Genomic DNA, 9,273 nt, shown 5'->3' with positions numbered 1-9,273 from the left:
CACGTGAGTCGAAAACACGTTTGAAGCGTGGCAGACCTGCTGGTTCTAAGAATAAAAATCCTAGAAAACAAAAGGATACCGAGATAAAAGACACACCCAAAATAGCAGAAAGTATTTTGGAAGAAACAAATGATGAGAACACTGACAATGTAGAGCATCATGAGTCAGAAAAGAATCATGAGATTTCTATCAACTACATCCATAATAAGAAGATATCGAATAGAAATGAACATGATGATGTTGATGATGTTTTCTCATATATTGTGTCAAGTGAAATAAATGAAGAAAGCGATGATCCAAAACCAAAATCTGTCTATGAATGTCAAAAAAGACATGATAGGAAACAATGGAAAGATGCAATACAAGTCGAACTTGATTCTCTTAATAAACGAGAAGTATTTGGATCTATTGTCCTCACACCTGCAGATGTGAGACCAGTCGGGTACAAATGGGTTTTCGTTCGAAAGCGAAATGAGAAAAAATGAGGTTACGAGATACAAAGCTCGTCTTGTGGCTCAAGGTTTTTCTCAAAGACCTGGGATCGATTATGAAGAAACGTATTCTCCAGTTATGGATGCAATCACGTTTAGATTCCTGATGAGTCTAGCCGCTGATAAAAATCTAGAGATGCGTCTCATGGATGTTGTTACAGCTTATCTATATGGATCATTAGATACTGATATCTACATGAAAGTTCCTGATGGTTTTAAAATACCAGAAGCATTAAGTTACAAACCTAAAGAGTTATGTGCAATAAAATTGCAAAGATCATTATATGGGTTAAAGCAATCTGGACGTATGTAGTATAATCGTCTCAGTGAGCATTTAACAAAAGAAGGATATGTGAATGATCCTATATGCCCATGTGTTTTCATCAAGAAAACAATGTCCGGATTTGTAATAATCGCGGTATATGTTGATGATCTTAACATTATCGGAACTCAGAAGGAAATACAAAAGGCATCAGACTATCTCAAAGAAGAATTTGAGATGAAAGATCTTGGACAGACACAATATTGTCTTGGCCTACAAATAGAGCATCCACAAAATGGATTATTTGTGCATCAATCCACATACACTAAAAGAGTGTTGAAACGATTTAAAATGGATAAATATACTCCTCTTAGCACCCCGATGGTCGTTAGATCACTTAATATTGAAAGTGATCCATTTCGACCACCTGAAAAAAATGAAAAGATACTTGGTTCGGAAGTACCATATCTAAGTGCAATTGGAGCGCTGATGTACCTTGCAAATTGTACACGGCCTGATATATCATTCGCTGTTAATTTTTTGGCAAGATTCAGCTCATCTCCCACACGAAGACATTGGAGTGGAATTAAACATATTTTTCGTTACCTTCAAGGGACCATTGATTTGGGTTTGTTTTACCCTAAAGATTCAAAAGGTCAAATGATTGGTTTTGCAGATGCAGGATATCTTTCAGATCCATACAAAGCCCGATCGCAAACAGGATACGTTTTCACGATCGGAGGCACTGCTATATCTTGGCGTTCTCAGAAACAAACGCTCGTGGCTACTTCTTCAAATCATGCTGAAATCATCGCACTCCATGAAGCAAGTAGAGAATGTGTTTGGCTAAGATCAATAAGCCGACAAATTTGTTCTAGCAGTGGGATTGATGGAAATACAGAGCCAACTATCCTATATGAAGATAATGCAGCATGTGTTGCTCAAACAAAGGACGGATATATCAAAAGCAATAGAACGAAGCATATTCATTCGAAGTTCTTCTCATACACTCAAGAGCTCGTGAAAAAGAAAGAGATTAAAGTAAGATATGTCCGATCATGCGACAATGCAGCCGACCTTTTCACAAAATCACTTCCGACTTCGGTATTCAGAAAACATGTCCATAACATTGAAATGCGTCATCAGAAGGATCTATGACTGCTCATTCGAGGGGGAGCTTACGTAGGTGTACTCTTTTTACCTTACTATAGTTTTTCTCATTGAGTTTTCCTAGAAAGGTTTTTAACGAGGCAACAAAGACGTTAAGCAATAAGTAATAGTGACACTGGTCTCCAAGGAGGAGTGTTATAAACGTGATGGAACAAAGGTCAATGTTTGCTGCACCGAAAATATTGACATTGTATGAGAACGTAAAAATTTGTGGAGCCTACCGTCACTATGCACGCACAGTAACTTTATCTTTTTACTTTTATATATACGAACGTTTTCGTTCGATTGTAAAACACACCATCTCTTCTTCCTCTTATAACATATTCTCTCTTGTTATTATCTTGTATCAGTAGTATTTTTTTCTACGGATATAAAATTTTGCCTTTATTTAAATTTCTCGATACTATAAAATTATAAGTTATTTTATAACACAGTATTATTAATTATGTGCTCGCATCAAATATCTGGTTTGGATCTGCCACTGGTGTCGTGGTGTATTTTAACTTCGGTCCCCACTATTCCATTGTTTATATATGAAAATTGTGAAGGATCTTATTTCGGATAGACAACGACAAAATAACATTATTCAATTTTTGTTTATATCAATTTCTATAGAATCCATTTGAATGTCACTAAGACATCTCCAAAAGAAACTCTATAACTTCAAATATAGAGTTTTTTGCTCTCCAAAAAGAAACTTCAAAACTTCAAATTTGAAGTTTTGAAGAGTGAAACTCCAAATATAGAGTTTCACTTTTCAAAACTTCAAATTTGAAGTTTCATCTTTTTATTTGCATTTTGGTCATTCCAATTATAGATCATATTTATAATTCTTAAATATTTTTTGTTTATTGTTTTAATCCTTAAAACTTTTATATCTCATAAATATTTTAAATTTGTTTTATAAATTTAAGTTTTACACATGAAATTAAATAAAAATTTTAAAACAAGATTTATAATATTTTAAAACTAAAATTTATAAAACAAAGAGAGTCATTTCTTACTTCGAAATGCACTAGTTGATCATATATGGGAGCATTATGAAAATAATTTTATGGAATAATGTAGTATTTGCTTGTAGTTTAATATTTAATTATGTACTTTTATTTATAATTTTATATTTTAGTGAAAGATTTTTTTAATTATTATTTCTGTAATATTTATATATATGTACTAGTTATTTATAGAATTTTTATGAATTTACATCAACTATGATAAATATAAGGACTATAGTGTAAAATATAAATAATTTTGAAGTTAGGTTTGAAGTTTTACTTTTGGAGAAGAATACATTGAAACTTCAAATATAGAGTTTTGGAAACTTCAAAATAGAGTTCCTTTTTGGAGATGCTCTTAGTTGTACGTAAGGTTTTAGCGAATCAAAAATGGATATGCAAAAATAAAAGTTTTGAAACGTCAAAATGTAATTTTATTTTTCTAAAAACAGAAATGTTTTAGAAATATATATAAATATAAATATAAATATAAATATAAATAAATAAATATATATATATATATACACACACGATAGATCAACATATAAATTAAATTGTTTTTATTCAGTTTAAACAAATTTATCGAAGAGTAGAAAACAAACAATGTTATCATTGAGTAAGACTTATTAAAATAACAAATACAATCTTATCTTTATTAATTATTTACATATTTTAAAATAAAAACATTTGCGTTTGATAAGAACTTTTTTCAATCTTTGTCAAAATAGTATTGAAAAATGTCAATCCAATCATAAATGATCATGAATCAAAGAGAATACAAAAAAAAATGCTTAATCTAATTGCAATCTAAGTAGTTAAGTGATTTCTAAAACTTTCAGTCAATTGATCTAAGACAATTAGTTTCCAAGTTAAGGTGTTAACTTTAAGCAATCACAAATTTGTATAGGTTTAGAATACCAATAAATATCAAATCTTTCTCAATATAGAGATCCCTAGGCAATCATGAAACATCAATTTCCTTTGGTTCAAATGATTCAAGCATGTAGTATGTTCAAGTCTACTAACCATTTAGCAATTCTAACATCAAATCCCTTTGGTTATTTAATCTAGAGTGATATCAAGTGTAACCAAATATTTTAACAAACACTTTCAATGCATAAAATAGCTTAATATCAAGAGGAGAGTAATCAAACATTAAGAACACTTAATAAGCATAGAAACAAAGAGATCTAACATTAGACACCTTAACTCTTCACTAATCACTCTAAATCTACCTAACTCATGGATTCAAAAGGAGTCTACTCACTAATCACCATATTTAACCTTAAATCCATGATAGATTCAAGACTAATCATGTTAAGAAAAGAAATTAACTCAGATTAACTCAAGAAAGAAAGATTAGATTGATAAATATTCTAGGTTTCACCAAAGCAGGGAAGTATTTTGGGAGAAAACAAGATAAGTCCAACTTTTAGGTCTAAAATGTATTTATATAACTTCTTAGACGAGTGGGCCCAATTAACAAGTCTACGAAAGCCCACAAAATGATAAAACTGACCAAGGTAAAGCCCGAGAGCGGCCTTGTGACCTCTCTCCATATACCCGCTCCATGATGTGATTGAAGTGGAGCTGGTTGGTGCTCTCGCTCCAAATGGCCCCTCTGATACTTTGGCTTCGACGTGAATGTGATCAAGCCTCGGAGTGGGCCAGTTTGGTCGCTGCCTCAGCTCGCTCCAGTGTGGGCTCAATGTAGAGTGACAAGAATACCCTGCATCCATATACTCGCTCCAACACTTGAGACTTCATAAGGCTTAGGTTCGAATGTGGCATGCCTCCTGCGGTCTCTCCCAGTCGCTATCGACATCCGCTCTAGTGTGCGCCAATGTAGAGCGACCACTTCACCTCGCTGGGTAATGCTCGCTCTCGTCCTTTGTGTTACCTTCAGATTCTTCAAATGACCTTCGAGAATGGGAGCTATGGAGTGAGCTTGGTGTCCCACTCCAAGCGCTCGCTCTAGATTGCACCAGGTTCACATCGGCCTTCTCGTGTAGCTTTGGTACCCCACTCTAACACTTGAGTTTGTATCAACTCAACTAATCAATCTTGACCTATTTTGTTTCCATGAACTCCATGAGGACACTTCAACACCTAATAAGAACATATGAATGGAAATGAAATCTAAATATGTCTAAATAGTAATCTATATGATCAAAATGCCACTCCAATCCATTTTCCAATTGGAAGGACTTGACTCTGAACCAGAGGCAAGATCATGTCGTCCTGGAGTTTTTTGGGTTTTGTTGCGAGCGGAATGATGACAGGATTTATTAGATCGTCTTCTTCCTCAGACGAAGAATCATCGGAGATATGTACTTCAGTTTCTTCTTCTTCTTCTTTCTCTCCAGACAGATACTTGGAGAAAAAATTACAAGTAAGAAGAAGAGAATTGTTTCCCTTGGAGCACCATTGAATTACTTCGCCACTGTTCAAATGAAAAACATAAGATATCAATGTTTCAAAAGTATAATCATGAGTTTCTGAAATAAAGATGCAAATTTCTATCATGTTTTCAAAATGAAATTTTTAGAAAAACTCATTTCTAATACATTTCCAAAATTTCCAATTCCAAAACGTATCAACCGAGTTTTCATGCAACTAATAAGATTTGTAAGGTCCGTTTAAAAAAGAATAATCATGTTTTTGGTTAAGAATAAATAAATAAATATTAGAGAAAATGAATAGCTTAGGTATTACAAATTTGTGATTCCAAATTGTTTAACTTATCTAAATTGGCCATACAATAAAGAGAATAATTAAAAAACATGAAACATAATCAATAGGTATTTTTTCAACACTTCAACTGTGTAGCATTTGTTGTTTAAACAACAAAACGCTCGACTTTCCAACCTCTATAAATCGAAGTTTTAATAAAACACATTTGGCAGAGTCTTAATCGAGTCTATTTAAGTTGACGACAAAAAATTATAACACATCTAGATCATGCACCAAAATAGAGAGCTTCACTAAGCAGCGGAGCATTGGCGGAACCATCAGAAAATTTATGTGGGGTCACAATATAAATAAAATTGTGTAAATTTGAAAAAGATATTTTAAGGACTCACTCGGTGGTATCGAACCCAATATTTTAGGGTTCATTACTACACTTTCCTACCACTGAGCCACAATTGATTAATAAACAAATAGATTACAAACTGCTGGGGTCAAAATCGGTCACAACGGAATCGATGACTGAAAATTACCGTGGAAAACATTTTCTCCCTTTAAAGTAAAAAGAATAAGAGAATTAAAAAATGTTGTGGTTAAAAAATCGATGAAACAAGTTCTCGCAGAAGGTATACTTGACCTCTCAACACGATGAGACGAGAAACGGCCGCGTCCCGACTTCTCATTGTCTCCAGTCCATCTCGCCAGCGGGCGTCCATGCTTCCATCCAACCACCAGCGCAGCCAACGTGCCTCGTTTCCGCCGCCCATAAGGGCGGCTATGCCTCCTCTCGCCGACCATAAGGGTGGTCACGTCTTCGTCTCGCCGCGCATAAGGGCGGCCACACATCCTCTCGACGCCCATAAGAGCGGTCACACCGTTCCCCGTCGCTACGAGTCGACGAAATCCCACTCTTCAGTTCGTCTTGTCTTCATAGCACTCTCTGTCATGTCTTGGCTGAACTGATCCTTGTTCCATCTCGATTGGAGTTATCATTGAAAATTTACGACAAAAAAAACAAGGACTTGTTTTTCACAAAATTTCGAATCAATCGTCTAAACGATAACGGTTAACTTAACACCATTGTTATCTCGACTATAGGATTAGTTTGGATTGTCTCAAGGGATCAACAGAATGGGAACCAACATTGTATAAAAATACGATTTCTCCGAAAGAAATTGTAAAAATGTGTAAGTAAAAAAAAGCCCGAGAATGTCTGCGGCAAAAGCCCCTTTGCGATTTCAGACGACAAAGAACCCAAATTACAATTATGGTTTATCTGGCATTCGCAAAGATAAATGTCAAGTTTCCAAGATAATCATGAAGATCGAGAGAATAAGGAATATGTTCGCGAAGGGATAGACTCGAATCGGGGGTAGAAAAGGAAAAACGATCGACCTTGGAGGCATATATAAGGAGAGCCAAGGTGAGGGGAGCAAGGGACAAAAACTTTTATACATCAACCTAGACCTTAGAGAAATTTAAGAAATTTTTGATTTCGTAAGCGAGCTGTGAGTCAACTAGATTCGAAGTTTAGGTGGTTAGAACTGTAGATCTCGCTGACAGCTCATGAAGCCGGGGCTTTTAGGACATATTGTACGATCGCTACGCTCAGACACGGACTCGAAACAAGATCATCCTTACTTTGCTCTCAGTTTTTCTTTTCGATTTATTTTGCTTTGTCTGTTTTCCATATTTTGATCACTTAACGTTTGGCTTAGCGAAATCCGTGACCCTAGGGAAAATTAATGTTTTTTAACTTTCTTGATTATGAATTTCGGTTTCCACACAAACTGAGACTTATCCTATTTTTGTGGTGTCAGTTGACACCTTCCAAATGGATCCTCCCCTGGAAACACGTACTCATTTTACCAAGATCCTATTCCAGTGCCGGCTTAGAACAAAGCCAAACACCAAAACATAGTTCACTAGTTCTACGTTCCAAACGCAAATACAAACCGATTGTAATGCAATCCTAACCGCACAAGCGAAACAAACATTCCAAACCATGAAAATAAGCCTAAGCACCGTACTCAACACAAAACCAAGAGGAGACGTTATCATCATAAGAACTAGAGCAGAAAAAAAACTTACCAACTGCAGACGGTGAACAATTATCTTCGTTTTTTGAAGTAAGAAAACCTTAACAACCTCTTATGAGTTATCAGTTCCGTCTAAAGTCTATTATTGGATCCAATGGTTTGAAAGCTTTCACGAGGTTTGATTGACAAAAGAGGTTCCTTTCCAGAACATACAATCAACAGTGTGCAGGACAACTTTGAGCAGGGAGACCTGATTATTGGTGGAACCGGAGGTTAGAAAATCAGCATCAGTAGTTCTTAAGTTTCACAAAATAATACTTTTATAAAATAATAACGACATTAGTTGACAGGTTGCCAGATCAGATTCCCAACACTTTGGACGATCCTCTTAAGTCTTGACTCTTCTTGTTCACCTATTTTATGTTTTTTTAATCATTTAATTCCTTATAAATTCACCTAAATATCATCAGATGCTTTGATGGCTTAAGTGTTTATGATACACCAAAACAAAAGAATGAAATAATTTTTGATCAACTTAATTATATAAAACATTTTACTCAAAAAATTCGTGTGGGAAAAATCTTTCAAATCCATAAAGTAGATGCACAATAGCTGATATTTAAAAGAAGAATTCTAACTTTATCTCTATTTACTACCAATTTTCAAATTTACCTTTAAATGATAATTATTTTCATAAATACCTTAAATTTATTATGAAAAAGATAAAATTAACCCTCCTAAATCATCGATAAATATTTAAAAATTATTTATAGAAGTTTATAACTCAGATCCACCCCTAAATATTAAAACCCTAAATAATAATTACTAAACAATAAACCCAAATATTAATGTATTTTTGAAAATAGTATGCAAATTAGTATATTTCAATCAATTTCTCAAGTGTAAATTACAATAATTTATAGTTTTCCTAGAAAAGTATGGACATGTCTATATATGTTAGGAGACCACGTAATGTGGATGAAAAAAAAAGTGGATGCAAAATCCATTTCGAATGGTTTTAGATACCTAAAATATTATAATATATTTCTTATTTTAATTAGTTGTTTTTTTGCTAAAATGATTTAATGAGTTGTTGAGATACCATTTTAAGATTCATGCAACAACGTTAAAAGAAATAATGTTGTTTTTAGTGTTTTAAATCTTACTAGACCCTGATCCGCGCGCCAGCGCGGTTATGAATTTTCAGTTTTTGGTTATTCATTTAACTAAATGATGTATTTTTAATATTCGATGTATTATATTCACCAACTAAATATTTTTTTGGCACCTTAAACCATCTATTTACGATGAATATTCAATATCATATAAAAAATTGAACAAATGGACGTAATTAGAGAATTGTAGACGATATATAAAAACAATGGTTATTAATGTAAAATATGAAGAAATATTATATTATGACTTAGTATGGCATAAAAGATTATAAATCAGTTATACATGTTTAAAGGAACTACAATGATTTTTAAACTTCAATGAAAAATTTAACATATAAAAAGGGCGATTAATTAGTCATCAAATTGTAAATAATTTCATAATTTTATTAATAATAAATTATTTGTAGTCTTTGTTTTCCGTTAAGATAATTATTAAATGTCCATAACATTAAT

General features: G+C 33.5%; 1 long non-coding RNA gene across 1 annotated transcript; it reads right to left on the bottom strand.

Moving 5' to 3' along the window:
* Positions 1 to 4,263: 4,263 nt before the first annotated feature.
* On the bottom strand, positions 4,264 to 8,000 carry LOC125578286. Its single transcript, XR_007316371.1, has 2 exons — positions 7,698 to 8,000; positions 4,264 to 5,361 (listed from the first exon to the last, which is right to left on the bottom strand). It is a non-coding gene; the product is annotated as an uncharacterized LOC125578286 (long non-coding RNA).
* Between the last annotated feature and the right edge of the window lie 1,273 nt (positions 8,001 to 9,273).

This window comes from Brassica napus, chromosome A9, assembly GCF_020379485.1.
Source record: "Brassica napus cultivar Da-Ae chromosome A9, Da-Ae, whole genome shotgun sequence".
Lineage (NCBI taxonomy): Eukaryota > Viridiplantae > Streptophyta > Magnoliopsida > Brassicales > Brassicaceae > Brassica > Brassica napus.
This window is presented reverse-complemented; position numbering and strand designations above follow the sequence as displayed.